Raw genomic sequence first — 16,726 nt, forward strand, 5'->3', positions numbered from 1 at the left:
GTGTCAGCTCTGGTTAACCCCACAGTTCAAAGACATGTAGCTAGGTTAACGTGGGGTGGTGTTGGGCTGAAGTGCCCTTGAGTGTATGCATATATAAAATGTTTGTGTATATATATGAATGACCACATTTTGTGTCAATTAAATCTTATTAATAGTAACAGATCTAGATAAATCCAGTAACTATAGACCATACTTTAATATGCCTAAAGTCAATGTCGATTATGACTATTATGAATTGCCAATGGTAGACCCTCTGATGATGTTCTTCTAATATTCTATTTCTAAGTTGAGTAAAAGTCAGACAAAAAAAAGTTTTCTGTGTTTTTAGCTTTTAGGTAAATATCAGAAAATTGAGTTAGCTAATTTAATGGATGCCCACTAACATATCTTCGCGCATGGAGCGTTAGCAAACCTCCCTCGTGATAGTGAGAACTGGCAGCCTGGATTTTTCCATTGGCTCACACGCTCGACCCCCAATCCAATGTTGCTTTGGTCGGTCAAAGTTATGAGGTTGCTGTGGGGTACTAAGACTAGACTAAATAACAAAATTAAATGATTCAGACATCCCTAGTCTCCCGGACGCTCTGGGAGTCTCCCCAGGAGCATGTAGACAGAGACAGGAAAGGCAGGAGAAACTTGATCTAAGTCTTATTTGGAAAGTTGTAAATTAAATTGGAATGACTGGCTATTGCTGATATGTGGTTTGATGTTGTGACATGTAAGTAAGTTTAGCAAACAATTGATTTGATTGATGTAGATTTATGGTGTGAGATGTAAAGAACTATTGCTAATATGTGAATTGGTGGTGTATATTGTGAATAGGTTTTACAAATTACAGTGTAGATTGATGGTGAAACATAGGCTTAATAAGTTACCAATATGTGCATTGATGTGAGATATAAATAACTAGGCCATAAGCTGATAAAATATGTATTAAACTGATGGTGCGATAAATAAAAATGTTTTGAGAGATATTGAACACTGTGAGTGAAAAAGAGCTCCCCCTCCTTACAAAAGCCAATTTAACCACTGTCTGACCCAATGGATTTTTGACCAAAATGCTCTGAACGGATCAAACTTTGGTGCGCGAACCAGAACGGAACCCGTTCCCTGTTGGTGGAAAAGGGCTACATGTCGGTCGGTGCAAAGTCTTGTCGGGTCCATATCTTGTCTGACCAGTAGAGGGAGCGCAATTAAATCACCACCAGTGTCTTGTGCTGACTTGGAAGAGGAGGGGCCAAAAATTATGCAAAACCCTGCTCGGATGCTTTGCCTGCCCTCACGGAGCGGCCTACACCCTTGCAGGGTTACATCTCAGCCAGGTAAAGAAGCTCATACTTACCTGGCAGGGGTAACACCATGATCAAGAAGGTGGATTGCCCAAAGTGAGGCCCAGCCATTGCACTTAGGTTGTGCTGACCTTTGTGAATTCCTCAAATACAGGAATCTCAACTGCATGATTTTTGGTAGTGGGGGACTGCGTTCGCGCTCTCCCCTTTTGCCTAATTCTGTGGGAGTCAAAGATAGAGCTGTTTGTTTTTCTGAAGTTTTTCTTTGTGTTCAGATGTTTTATATCAAGAGCTACTAGCTGCTTTAAATCTTTGAGGAATTAAAAGGGTTATGCTCTTAAGGGTAACATAGAAAAAATCTCTCTGGTTCTGTGTATTGCTGTGTTTCTGAGCGCGAGAAAACAGGTTTTGTTCAGGCTTCTTTTATCCTTAGCACCCAGCTAGGGTTTCCATGAGTTTTGAGCAGAAAATGGTTGTTGAGGATGCGCCGTTGACGGAGAGAATTTCACCGGGGTCGTGCAGACCTTTGCGAATTCCTCAAATGCGTGAATATCGACTGCATAATTTCTGAAAGTGGGGGAATGCGTTCCTGCTCTCTCCTCTTTCCCATAACCCTGACAGAGTCAAAAATAGAGCTGGTGGCTTTTCTATCTATCTATCTATCTATTTCCTTCCTTCCTTCCTTCCTTCCTTCCTTCCTTCTTTGCCCTCCCCTGACGTTGTGCGCTGGAGTGCAAGTTGTACGATGTGTTTGAAGTCTTATGAAGACAAGTGGGCTCAGGGACCAAAGTGCAACATGTGGAGAAAATGTAGCTGGCTCTGCATGTTGCTGTTATTTTCGCTCTGCTCGCACGGCTTTCCGACCACCAGGGAACGTGTTCTTGAACGGGTTTAGGTCAGGCTTCTGGGAACCTTGGCACGAGCAAGGGTCTCGATCAGGGGCATCACGAGGAATTAAGCTTTACTGGGGCACTGCCCGCCCCCCGCACAATGCACCTTAACGTTCCTGGACAACCTATGCAAAGTGGATAATTCTTATGCTCTCGTGGATTAAGTTATGCAAGGAATAGGCCAACTAGACGGAAAACACATCCCAGTCCCCAAAAAAATTCTTGTTGGCATTTGGGCTTTTAACGCATGCTGATGCTAAACGTGTCACCTCAACTCTCACGATTCACGAACTTAGCTGGTTAGTTATGACTGACTAGCACATAGCCTACAACCTTAATCTTACCTCTCTCACCCTCCTCCTCATCTGTCACTGTTTCCCTGCCCCTGTCTCTGCTTCGTGAGAAGAATTGTCTGATATCCATCTGGAAAAGTAATTTAATATCGTTTAATTCGATGTAGTTTAATGGGTTTGTTAGAATATGGTTTGCTTAGTTTTGTTGCAAAAACTTCGCGCTACCTTAACTCATCCAGAGCCCGTTCTCTGACTCATCCAAAGAGTAGACTCATCTCTCCAGTAGGCTAAATGGACTCATGGCACGCCGCACGCACGCTATGTTTACAGTGAGAATCTCCCAGACCAATCAGAAAATTAGTTAGAAAGAAGAGGCGATAGAAGTTTGAAACACACTCTGTCCTACAACTTACAGTAGATAAATGATCTGCCAAAGAAACTAGTCTCATCTCATTATCTCTAGCCGCTTTATCCTTCTACAGGGTCGCAGGCAAGCTGGAGCCTATCCCAGCTGACTACAGGCGAAAGGCGGGGTACACCCTGGACAAGTCGCCAGGTCATCACAGGGCTGACACATAGACACAGACAACCATTCACACTCACGGTCAATTTAGAGTCACCAGTTAACCTAACCTGCATGTCTTTGGACTGTGGGGGAAACCAGAGCACCCGGAGGAAACCCACGCGGACACAGGGAGAACATGCAAACTCCACACAGAAAGGCCCTCGCCGGCCCCGGGGCTCGAACCCAGGACCTTCTTGCTGTGAGGCGACAGTGCTAACCACTACACCACCGTGCCACCCCAAAGAAACTAGTTTGTTACAAAAATCTTTCAACATTTTCTTACTGGGGCACAGCTGATTTTTACTGGGGCACATGCCCCAGTAAAAAAAGGCCTAGTGATGCCCTTGGTCTCCATGAGTTTTCAATAGAAATTTGTCATCAAGAATGCGTCATCGACAGAAGGCATTGCACAGTGCACAGCAGAAGTAAACAGTAGTCCGGAGATGGTGGATCGCATTGTTTTCCCGCAAGCTTTGTTCTGTTATTTCTTTCCTGGTGGTCAGAAAGCCGTGCGAGCAGAACGAAAACACCAGCAACATGCGGAGCCAGGTACATTTTCTCCACACGCTGCGCTTTGGTGCCTGAGCCTCCTTGTCTTCATAAGACTTGCAGACATAGCAGATATTTGCTTTCTTCCAAAATACAAGCACAGACCAACTAGTAATCATAAGAAGATGTAGAAACTCCTAAACTAAAAACACGCCCTCTGATGTCGTCACGGTTCGCACCAGGAAAAAAACAAAAAACAAAACTTCTATCCGGAAGGGGACCGACTTTTCAGGTTCCAAACCCAGAGATTAAATTGGGCGGAGCCCTCCGGAGCTCAGCTCCGCCTCCTTGCCTCCGCAGTACAGCCAGCAGGAGCTGAGCTCCCTCTGCTTCAGTGTTTATTATAATATAATACTTTTATTCATTTTCATCTATTCTAAAAACACCATCAATATGAGAGTTCGTCAATAATGATTTAGACAACAAAAAAATAAGCTAAAGTGAATTACACCCATCAATTAAAAAAAAAATCTCATCTCATTATCTCTAGCCACTTTATCCTGTTCTACAGGGTCGCAGGCAAGCTGGAGCCTATCCCAGCTGACTACGGGTGAAAGGCAGGGTACACCCTGGACAAGTCACCAGGTCATCACAGGGCTGACACATAGACACAGACAACCATTCACACCTACAGTCAATTTAGAGTCACCAGTTAACCTAACCTGCATGTCTTTGGACTGTGGGGGAAACCAGAGCACCCGGAGGAAACCCACGCGGACAGAATATGCAAACTCCGCACAGAAAGGCCCTCGCCGGCCACGGGGCTCAAACCCGGACCTTCTTGCTGTGAGGCGACAGCGCTAACCACTACACCACCGTGCTGCCTATACATTTACTATAAAATAATTTATATTTTATGAGGATTTGTGTTGTACAAAGTTGTAACTATCTGCTAAACATGATGCCTTAGCAAAGTAGACAGAGGTAAGTCATGGTTCTTTTCTTTATTTTGTCTTTAGTTGAGAAACTTTCTCAGGCAAAATATACTAGTGCAGCAGATGACATAAGTAGCGTTAGCTAACACTGACAGACAGGATGCTAGTCGAAAAATTCACGCATCCATTTGCTAAAGTTCAGATTTTTTTGTCTGTAGTTCTGTCATATTTTATCTTCATTTACTAAGTTGTAGCTGTTTTCTGTGTTTTTAGCTTTTAGGTAAATATCAGAAAATTGAGTTAGCTAATTTAATGGATGCCTTAAATGGTCGACCTGAACTGCTGGCGACATGGATTTCTCTTGGCTGCATCGTTCTGAAAGTGCTTGTTTCATGAAAGGTACATCAGAAAATACCTGGTTTTCTGTGTGTGATGTGCCAAATACACTGTAAAGTTGGCAGATAAATAAAAAATGCTTCTTTGCGTCTGAATTCTGTTCCAAAAATTACTAAAAGCTTGTCTGCCATTATTAGATCGCAGCGACTGACAGGTAGGCAGATTTCACTCGGCTGCATCTTTCTTAAAGTGCTAGTCTAATGAAAGTTACGTCAGAAAACCCCCAGTTTTCTGTGTGTGCTGTGCTCAATTACACTGTAAAGTTGGCGAATAAATAAAAAACTGTTTCAAAAAATGCTTTTCTGCATCTGAATCCTGTTCCAAAAATCACTAAAAGCTTGCCCGCCATTATTAGATTGCAGCGATTTACAGCTTGGCGGCGCTGCACGCTTGACGTTATTTGCACCAGGACCTTCTTTTGTTTCCACACAGACTCTATAATATTCTCCACAGTGGCGTGAATTCTTGATACCGATTCTTTTGAAAAAGACACAAAAGCTCTTCAAATTCGTCCTCAATCTTTGTTTTCTTTGTTTGAGGATGATTTGGAGCCAATAGCTGAGCAAGCAGACTCAAAAGAGAACCCATCCTCATCTGGGTCACACCAGATAGTGAGATTATAAAGAAGTTCCCTTCCATAACTTTGTGCCACATTGTCAAAATTTGCAACAGACCCCTTGCACTGATGTTACACTTACATTAGCAACCGTTACTGCCATTATCCTGGGGGACAAGTGAACTTTGTTTACATACTGAAGGCAAGCAATATTGAAGATGTCAGATGTCTGCAGTTCAAAGAAAGCTACCGCTAGAAAAGCTGTACTACCAGATTGCTTGGATAATCTAAGTCAGAGAGAAGCAAAGGATAGATACAGACAGAAGTTAGCTTATTTATGGTTATGATGTGTGCAAAATTGCTCGAAATTATTGGAGTGACAATGTCCATTTTTGGCCTAGGTTTACCTACATGGATGTTGGAATGTACCTTCTCACTGCATTTGCTCTGTTTTAATATATATATTTTTTTTAAAGTTATCGTTTACTGAAAGAGAAGGGCGGGAAGGATTGAGAATCCATTAGCTGTGGTTTGTTTACACTCGATACTAAAACTGGTAGAGTCCTAGCCAACAAAAGTAAGATTCAGAGACAGTTTCACTAACTCTTTACAGGCTCTAGTGAGAATTGAACTCACAACCTCTGGTTTACTAAACCAGCGCTCTCACCATTGAGCCTTAAGTCTATCACAGTCACTGAAGATTGGGGCCACAGCAGAACCTTGAAGCCCCTGCGCTGATCCCCAAAACAGCCCCCAGGAACTGCTGTAATGTCACTCACAACTTTAGTCCCTAGCTGCAGTTAGCTTCTGCTTACTATTTGCCTCGCAAAAAATGGACACGCATTTTAAATAATGCAGTGTGTCAATTGTAGAGTGGGCTGTGCATTCTGGCTACTTTCTCATCTGAGCTAACAAAAACACTGGACAGGCCAAGACCTCAAGAGACAAACCATAAGCACCATGAGTGACCTCACTGATCTCCAGGCTCTTCATGTGGGGCCATCCTCAGCAGCAGCCAGTGGTTTTCAGGTGATGAGAACTGCAACCAAAAAAAAAATTCAACCAGTATTTTTGGTTCTTTTTTGATCACCTGCCCAAATGAATTTTGGCGGGGGATATAGAAATGGGTTCTGTCTGGCCGGCTGTCCGTCCGGTCACATTTTCGTTTCTGGGCCATAATTAAAACGACTGAAGATATCTTCATGAAACTTTGTATACATATCAAGCAACATGTGAACTGGTGCCTTTTGCTATTTTGGATTTTTAAAAAAAATATTTTTCAAATTTTTACATCAAAAATATATTTTGACTTAGTTTCTCAGAGCAATGTTCGTTTCCGGAGCATATATCCAAAACTATTCATGATCCAGATTTGAAACTTGGTATGCATGTTAACAAAGTGATGTTACAGGTTCCTAATTTTTTTTTTTTGACATTTCAATGTTTAGGGCGGCACAGTGGTGTAGTGGTTATCACTGTCTCTTCACAGCAAGAACGTCCTGGGTTTGAGCCCAGTGGCTGACAGGGGCCTTTCTATGTGGAGTTTGCATGATCTCCCTGTGTCTGTGTGGGTTTCTTCCAGGTGCTCTAGTTTCCCCCACAGTTCAAAGACATGGTTAGGTATATAGGAGCCATGGCCTGAGGTTGGGCTGAGGTGCCCCTCAGCAAGGCACCTTACCCCCAACTGCTCCCTGGGCGCTGTAGAATAGCTGACCACTGCTGTGGATATGTGTGTGTGCTCATTGCTCACTTGTGTGTGTTCACTGCTTCAGATGGGTTAAATGCAGAGGAGAAATTTCACTGTGTGATTCAATCGGTGCTTGAGTGTATGTGAAACAAATAAAGGCTTCTTCTTCTTAAATCTACTTGGCTAGATAACGCATGTTCAGTACTGGCACAGATACTAGTAAACAATCCTGTTGTCATAGCAGTGTGATTGTTGCCGTCTAAAAATATCTCTTTTCTCCATGAATAAAAACAAAAGCATGTCACATAAAATTATCAATGATCCAGTTTATTTTACACACAAATGCTTGACACTTGGCATCTTTAGGGTTGTTAACAACAATTTAGAAGCAATGTGTCCAAGAGCTCCACTAGCCTCGGTAAATCATGTTTGGAGCACTGATCTCTACGTAAAAATCTGGAAAGCTCAGAGGCTCATCAGAGTGACACCATCTGACCGCCATCTTACCACTCACATCGTTGAGCAGAATGGTCATTTAGGCTACTGGAAGCTAAACAAAACTGGTCAAGTTATTGATGTAGTTGGTGAGAAAAATTACAAGAAAAATGCCTGCATGTGCAGCAGTGAACTGTAAAACTGTCAAGTCAAAGGTTGTGGACGGACATTTCACCTGTGAGTATTGATAGTGTGTGATCATTTTTATGTGTGTGCGCAGTGCCATTTGCGTGAACCCACCTACAGATGGTTTGCAAGAGCAAAATAACAGAAAATCTGTCTTATCATTTTGTCTGGTTTTGTTGAAAATCTGACAGTGATATCTGGGATGAACACTGTGACTGTGTCAGATTTTTGATGGAAATGTCCCAGACTAGATCAAAGCCAAAGTCTAGACATGTTTGATACTGAATGTGAGAACTCAAGCTCAACAGGTCAAACTCAAAAAGAAGAATGAACTGAGTAAATTAGCCTCATTAGACTAAATGAAAGAAGGACCATAGCCTTAGGCAGAAATGGCAGTGAGGGATGCAAATAAAAAGAGATGTTGTTGTTCTAGTTTGGTCAGCAGTTATTGTCATTTACCTCAGGCTAAGCACAAATGACAATGTCGATCATCTACACACGTCACACCTACTTGCACAAACTGACAAAATGGGCATGATTGTCTTTTTTAACATGATTTTAGTTTAAATTGAGTCCAAGTATATTGATAAGTACTCTTAAATCAGGGTTGGTCATATTTCCCGGTCAATGGCTTATTTCCCGGATGGCGTCCAATATATGATTTCCTATACAAAGAAAAACTGAAATAATATCTGTAAAAATAATTATAGTAGTAAAAGAGCCGCTCAAAATAATGATCAGAGACTGAACTGGAAAAGGAAAAAAAAAAACCGAACAAAAACAGTGAAGGGGAGTGCTATAAAGATATGTAAGGAATGTGGGTAAAGTTGAGAAAATAAGAAGAGGTAATGAAAGGAAAAAAGTCAGGAGATACTTTACTTGGGGCAAATTTGATCAGACATGACAGTTTAACACAGAAGCCAAATGATCACACACTATCGATGTGAGTGGTAAGATGGCAGTCAGATGGCTTCACTCATCTCAACAGCAGGGAATTGAGGTATTTCACCCACGTTACCAAGTCACGTGACGCAGCCATTTTGGACGGCACGCTTAAGTCCTTCAGTGCAAGGCGGTATGAGATGGTGGAGACCTTTGCACATTTTAACAAGAAAGTAAGCTGTGATTCGTGTTAAATTGGATCTGTCTTTTATCACAAACACTGTACCCAGCCTTGGTATGGAGCCCTGTTTATTTATTTCTGTGTCCCGTTTCTTTCTAGCCTTTGTTATTGCGTTTTATGTCTGATGTCTGCTACATGCAACCCTAGACAAATTAACACTGCCTTGTTTCACTGCTCAGATGGGTTAACAAACACTGACCCATTTACTTTTTGCTATATATTTTATCAAAATTGTGTTAACTGATAAACTAACCTGAAATGAAATGATCACTGCAAAGTCTGGAGTACTCTGTTGGCTCCCAATCCTGTCTCTTCACAGCTGCAATCCATTTGGCCCTCTTGTCTGGGTCAGTAGGAAACCGGTAGTGATGTGTCGGTCGCGAACGATCCGGTTCAAAGAGCCGGCTCTTTGAAGTGAACAACGGGAGCCGGCTCTTCGGTGGGAGCCGAATTAGTTTTTTGTCCTTCGGTGCCTCAGAGAGAGAGACTTTCACAAAAAAAGTTGTTGTCCGATTGCGTCTTTGTGTTGTCTATTACCATTCAAAGGAAAAAAAGTAGCATGGTGTACGCCTACTTTTTTTGGTTGGGGGGGTTGATGTCATTCACAGCTGCGAAAATACGAAAATTGGTGTAATGCTTAAAGCTGTGGAGCGCAGGGGAGAGGAGTCTGTGAGGCACCTGAGGAGGGGAAAATCAGCTGTGTATTTTATATTGGTAATATAACACAGTTTTGCATTATGTTTGTGAGAAAATAATTTATTAATTGGCAAGTAAGTTTTATTTCTATAGCTAGAACATTGTTACACTGCTATACTTTACAAAGCTTTACAATGGCTACAAAAACTAAAAAATAAAATGGAAAACATCCTATTGATAAAATATAAATAATAATGTAATTAATTAACTAGTTAATTGCAGCAATTAAATCAAAAATAAAATCTCAGGAGCCGTTTGGGAGCCGAAAGAGTCGGCTCCTTATAGTAAGAAGAGCCAAAAGAGCCGGCTCCCGAAAAAGAGCTGAAATTCCCATCACTAGAAACCGGTAAAAGGAGCGTCCTGCACACTGTCCCTGTCTGTTGTGGCAGCCCACAACACAACAAGCAAACACCATGGTTATTTATAGAGTGCTTACTGACAAATTAATCTATTCTAGGTGTCTGTAACATGTTTTTTTTCAAGCCGGTTCTCCCTCTCTGTCTGCAGCGTTAGTATGTAGCTTGACGTTCAAAATGGCGGACACCGGGGCGTCACGTGACCCTGTGACGTCAGGTGAAATACCTCAACAGGCTATGAACACTCCAGATTTTTACGGAGAGCTCAGTGGTTTGGAGTCGGTGACGTCACGATTTGTCCTCAGAATGTGACATTTGAACCTTGGAGAGAGGAAGGTGGCGGTGCACAGGAACACTGTTTTCCTTTTAAAATAAAATCTGTACACAGCATACAGGTACAAATATGAACAAGTGAGCACTCAAACATGTCTTATATGGATATTATCTGTCAGTATAAAGGAGTTTACTTTTCGGGTTTTGTTTGGCTTTAATTCAAGGCATTTAACAAAAATATTCTTTTAACCATTTAGGAATTATAGCAGTTCATTGTTGCGGTGCAAGGTCCCGATTGAATTCACATTGCAACCGTAAGGACTACTATTAGGGCCCGAGAACCAGAGGTGCAGGCTGAGGGCCTGAGGGACTGTACCTCCAGTGGCACATGCATCTTTGGCTCGTATGGAATCGATTTTGTGCCAAAATGTTCATACAATACTTTTGAAATATCAACAAAAACGATAAATCAAAATTAAAAAAAAAGTAAAAAAAAAAAAGTAAATTGACTGGCAAACAAATTATTCGTGTAATCGTGCAAAATATCAGTCTATTACTCTTCAGAAAACTTTTATTTTTGTTCCACGTCTTTCTCAGTTTTGTTTGACGTAATTTATTTTGGTTGCGATTCCAGCTTTCTCGTTTGCGCTCCCTGACTTTTTGCTTGCAGTTTTGGCACAAACTTCATGTGTGGGTGGGCTGTCCAGGAATGCATTCCCATTGGGTAACTTGTGTTTGACTGACAGCTACACTCAGCGATTCCCCCGGAAGCTGTTGCGGCCATTTCCTACTCGGATTCTGGGGGACTGTTTGACGAGTGACCAATCCATTGATGGTAAACAAGGATCGCGTGGACTTCAGTGGCTACTATGATATTGAATTAATTCAACAAAGTGTAAGTATGGGACAAATGTGTTGTATGTGTTGCAGTAGTACACATTTTGCAGGTGTTTCATGGCAAGTCAAATGTTAGACTTAGCTCCACTACCCAATATAATAGCTGTCTTGCTAACGTTAAACACGTTGACCGAGAGAGGGTTGAAGCAGAGGGTCTTTGACATAAATCTTATTTTGGTGGTCTAACTGGCAGAGCTGTGGATGGTTTTGTTTGTGAGTGTGTATTTGTGTGTAAGAGTGAGAGAGTTGTTTGTCAATATGATAGATTGCAGTGTTTGTCAGTGAGCATGGACTTTTTTTTTTCGTTAGCATTTCATTAGCGGGTATCTCATTGCTAGGCTATGCTAGTAGCCCAAGTACTTGTGCATGAACGTGAACGCAGCACACTTCTCCTTAACTTGTACATGTTCCGTTTTCTTTTAAAAGATAGTTTGCCCTAGAAGTTAATGAACATACATATACATGGCACCCATAGTTCAAGTTCTGCTAGAGACATTTCAATCATCTATCGATAGTTATTCTAACGTGATATGCTATATTTTTCAGAGAGGACCTCACAAGCCAGTACCCCTCAGGATGCAATCCGAGGTAACGTTAAGGCAGGACATGGACTGCTAATGACTCCGTTAATTAAATCAAAATGGAAGGAAATGTATTGATGTCCCAGTGAAACTGCAGGCCTTACTGTAATGTTTTACAATGTTTTGCAAACAAGTCACTTTGTAATTAAATACTATAAAAAACTTGTCACAGCTGTAATACCAGCATGGCTAATTTCACACTCTTGCAGGAGTCTACCCCTGCTGACAAGGCTGCCACAGCAGCGGTGCAGAATATTCTCTCAATTTTGCAGAAAAATCTGGGAAAACAACCCACAGATAGTCAATGTCAGAGGTCAGGCCAGGGACCAGGGCCAAGCATGGATCATGAGATGAGGAGGTGTGACATTTGAAAACGTGACTGAAATAGGCCTATTTCACAGCAGACATTTTTCAAGAAGTCACAGGGTAAGCACAGGTGTTATTTATGACATCCAATAAGGATCTGATTCTGCTACACTGAATTGGAATCTTATTGGCTGTCATTAATAACACCTGTGCTTACCCTGCGACTTCTTGGAAAAATGGCTGCTGCCATTGGCTCATTCACCATTCTCCACCCCAAGCTGGTGTGTGGTGAGCAAAATACTGGAATAATATTTGCGGTGCATCACTCAGACGGGTGCTAGGCATTGGTGTTAGTTAGTCAGGTCCCCTTCCACTGTAAAGTGCTTTTGGTGCCTTGTAAATAGCTATATAAATGTAATGAATTGTTATTATTATTGGCAGAGGTAATAAAAAAACAATATTATTCATTTATTCTGACATTGAACTGACATTTTTTGATTATATGTTGCAGGTCTTTCCCAGGATATTATAAACAGAGGCCTAACCGAGCTGCCATAGGTTTCAAGTCGCCAAAGGTGGCCAAAGTCTGGAAGCCTTTCACTTTCTCAGTTTTTCTTTTGAGCAAAAACTCTGATATGACCCCCTCAGCAGCACAAGATCTACAGCATATGCAGGCAGGTCTCAGCAAAAAAACTCTGTCAATGGATGTAGACATGACACACTCAGAGGTACAATTCAGATTTCTGACATCTGACAGTCCTTGTCTGACACACAGATCAAAGAACCCACTTAAACCCATTATGTAAACTTTTTAGGTTTCCAATTTATTTGAAAGAGCCTTCCCGAAACTGAAGCTAATCAAAGGAGGATGGCTCTTATACAAAGGATCTGGTATGAAAATCTTCAATTTATAGAAACTCAGACATGTCATAGAATGGGAAAAGATTTGTACAGTGCTCTCCATAGTTATTGGCACCCCTGGTAAAGATGACTAAAAGAAAAAGTTATGATAAATAATAATGTAGATAAATACATTTTGATTTTTAAGCCAATATTCCACTTATTTAAGAGTAGACATTCAGATTTATGAATTTATATCTGAACTTGTATATTACCACCAAAAACAAGACTTGGGAAATTTTGCAAAGTAGCCTCCAAATATAAACAAATACCACCTGACGATGGGTGTTGATGGAGACTTGAGGGCAAAGTGCTTTGCAGAAATTGCACACCAAAGACACCTTCAGATCCTCAGTGATCTTCAAACAGTCCATATGAGGCCATTCTCACCAGCAGAAAGTGGTCTTCAGGTGACAAGAAATCATGAGCAGCACTTGCTCACCTTCTGGTGTCAGTGTTCTCAATATCCCCTCTTTTATCTGGATCATCTTTCCACTTTCAAAACATTCCTTCCAGGCCCAGTGAGAATTGAACTCACAACCCCTGGTTTACTAGACCAGTGCTCTCACCACTGAGCTATGGAGCCTTACCTGTTTCACAGCTGCTGAAGCTTGGGGCCACAGCAGAACCTTGAAGCCCCTGTGCTGATCCTCAAAACAACCCACAGAAACTGTCGGAACATCACTCACAACTTTAGTTCCTGGCTGCAGTTAGCTTCTGTTTACTATTTGCCTCACAAAAAAAGGGCACACATTTTAAATAATGCAGTGTGTCAATCGTAGAGTGGGCTGTGGACTGTAGATTCTGGCTACTTTCTCAAGTATTTTTCAAATTTTTTACATAAAAGATTTTGACTTAGTTTCTAAGAGCAATGTTTGTTTCCGGAGCATATATCCAAAACTATTCGTGATACGGATTTGAAACTTGGTATACATATTAACAAGGTGATGTAGATGTGCCTTTTCATACTAAGAAATTTGAGAAATTTAAATTTTTCATGTTTCCATGGAAACAATTTCAGACATAGTCTCTCAGGTTAGTCTGAGGTTTTGTTTTCAAAGCAGAACTTGAAAACTATGAGTGGTATGGTCTTGAAAGTTAGCATATGCCCATCTCTGAGTATTTCGCCATGCTCGTATAGTGGTTAGTACTCTGTGTTGTGGCTGCAGCAACCCTGGTTCAAATCTGGGTCATGGCAAAAAGAAAAGGTACCTGAGTAGGCATAATTTTGGGTGGTGTAAGTGGTTAGCATGGTTGCCTCACAGCAAGAAGGTTCTGGGTTCACAGCCAGCGGGGGCCTTTCTGTATGGCGTTTGCATGCTCTCCCCATGTCGGCGTGCTCTGGTTTCCCCCACAGTTCAAAGACATGTGATTAAGTTAATATGGGATGGCCTTGAGTGAGGCACCTAACTCCCAACTGCTCCCCGGGCGCTGTTAGCATGGCTGCCCACTGCTCTAGGTACCATGTGTGCTCATTGCTCACGTGTGTGTGTGGGTTCATTGCTTCAGATGGGTTAAATGCAGAGAGGAAATTTCACAAGTGTGTGATGAATAAAGTTGTGCTTTCTTTCTTTTCTTTATGTGTTGATTAAGTAATGTATATGTGCCTTTTGATACTAAGAAATGTGAGAAATTTTAATTTTTAGCTCACCTGGACCAAAGGTCTGGTGGGCTTATGCCATGGGCTGCTGAGGTCAGTATAAAGAGGTAGGGTTGGTTTCCTGCAGCAGAATTTGAAAAATGTGACAATATCTTGAAACTTGGTATATAGTTGGTATATAAGGTGGGGGATATAGATGATTCTGTCTTCTTGTCTTTTTTAACTTGTAATTTTCTCAACCTCATGCTTTTTCCATGTACATCTCATGGAGTTCTTGTCCCGAGTTTCCTAGTGCTATGTAACCAGGAACTTACAAATATTTACAGCATTATAAGAATCCTTTAGAGCTTTAATTGAAGTATTTTTGTTGGTGTCAAAGGTTCGATGATAGAGACAAGTGTAACGTGTTTTGAAGAAACTTCTCCTTCCTCAGCAGCAAGAACTCACAGGCACCACTTCTGTCAGGTCCCAATATTTTTAAATCAGAACCTGAGACGTGATCTTTCTCCCTTCAGGTCTGTCAAAGGCCCCAATGAGGATTGAAGGAGGAAATAAGAAACACAAATAAAACACCCAGTTTCTTTCTCTCTCTCTATGCAACCTTCACTCGATCCAGCAAACTTCATACACAAAATGCATCACACCTCTTAAGGGCTAATGGCTTGGTGGCATCTTTCATAATATTACAAAGAGCAGCAGTTGGTTTGTTCCTCACCTCAGTGAAATATCAGGGTTCATTATTACAAAGTCAATAAATCAATCACATTGTAATAGTAATAATAACTTGTCATACTAAATTATTTGTCATAATTTATACTTATTTACAGCAATTTCAGATCAGGCCAAATCTCCTAATGCAGCAAAACCACTTATAAAACAAATATAACAGGGAATTTAAACATTTAATAATGTATTGATTAGATTATATTTTTACAGATTAGAATGACTGATTTTTCATAATTATATGAATTCTGCTGACAGTCAGAGTTGAAGACAGGTTCCCCATGTGAGGCTGAATGTAAAGCCAGGATGCTTCAGTGAGAATCAACAATCTGTCAGTAACAATGGTGACACTGTCATGTGGTGCTGTGGGCTGGAGCTTCATGAACCTTTATGATGTGAACATATCATAGTACAGAAAGAATACTTTCACTCAGCTGAGACCATTCATCATGTTCACTGTTATATTCATGTGTCTGTGGCTTTCACTCGGTGAGTTAACTTTGACCTTTTTTGTCACTGCAGAAATATTAAGTATTGAATTAGTGATTTATTCTTCTGTGTGGTGGGAAGAAAAATCAGAATGTGCATGCTCTCTTCTCCATGACAGGTGACTCCATAGCAGCTTCAATAAAGCCACTTTTCACACATACAATTATAGATGAAGGCAGTGATTTTACTCTGTCCTGCAGCTACAAATCAAGTGGTACAGGAAACTACCTGCAATGGTACAGACAAAATCTAAACTGGAGTTCCTTCTTTTTATATCCCAAAGTGGACATAAAAGTGACTCAATCCCACCACGTCTCTCTGCTGAAGTGGATGAAAAGAATAAAAAAGTGGATCTGCTCATCTCCTCTGCTGCTGTATCAGACTCTGCACTATACTACTGTGCTCTGCAGCCCACAGTGACAGGAAATCCAACTGCACTGTACAAAAACTTTCACACAGTTATATTATACTGAAGGCTGATCAACTGCTAAGGTTACACAATTCCGGATGATATAATATCAATGATATAATCAGTTAAAAATAAATAAATGGATGGTTTGAGAGGTCAATAAAAATATACACTCACCTGCCAGTGTAATCGGAACTTGTTCTTGATTTGAAGATTCCTGTTCTTGGCTGCAGGAGTGGAACCCAGTGTGGTCTTCTGCTGTTGATTGCTGAGCTCCTTTTCTGCTCACCATGGTTGTAAAGAGTTGCTGTGAGTTGCTATATCCTTGCTAAAAGCACTAAACAAGTTTTCAATAAGTTCATATACATCCCACTTTCTAAAGTCAAGATCCTGCAGAGTCTGAATTTTACAATGATATTTGTGTGTTAGCTTTTTGTAATCCACAGTGATTTTACACAGTGAGGTGTGTTTTAGTGAAATGAAGTCAATATTGAGAATTTCTGATATATATTAGCCTGCTGGATACACAGTACAACTATTACACATACTATAATCTTATACCTTTTATATATTTACTTAAAAATCAGAAAATTGTCATGCTTGTGTGCAATCTACTTTCAGCGTTTCCTCTTTTTATAATAAACTGTTTATT

At 41.0% G+C, this 16,726-nt stretch overlaps 2 non-coding genes across 2 annotated transcripts; one reads left to right on the forward strand and one right to left on the reverse strand.

The window, feature by feature from the left end:
- Positions 1 to 1,334: 1,334 nt before the first annotated feature.
- LOC132899157 (U1 spliceosomal RNA) lies at positions 1,335 to 1,498 on the forward strand. The gene has a single exon (XR_009656652.1). It is a non-coding gene; the product is annotated as a U1 spliceosomal RNA (small nuclear RNA).
- An 11,868-nt stretch (positions 1,499 to 13,366) lies between these two features.
- On the reverse strand, positions 13,367 to 13,440 carry trnat-agu (transfer RNA threonine (anticodon AGU)). Its single transcript has one exon. It is a non-coding gene; the product is annotated as a tRNA-Thr (tRNA).
- Between the last annotated feature and the right edge of the window lie 3,286 nt (positions 13,441 to 16,726).

This window comes from Neoarius graeffei, chromosome 1 (genome assembly GCF_027579695.1).
Source record: "Neoarius graeffei isolate fNeoGra1 chromosome 1, fNeoGra1.pri, whole genome shotgun sequence".
In the NCBI taxonomy this organism is placed as follows: Eukaryota; Metazoa; Chordata; class Actinopteri; order Siluriformes; family Ariidae; genus Neoarius; species Neoarius graeffei.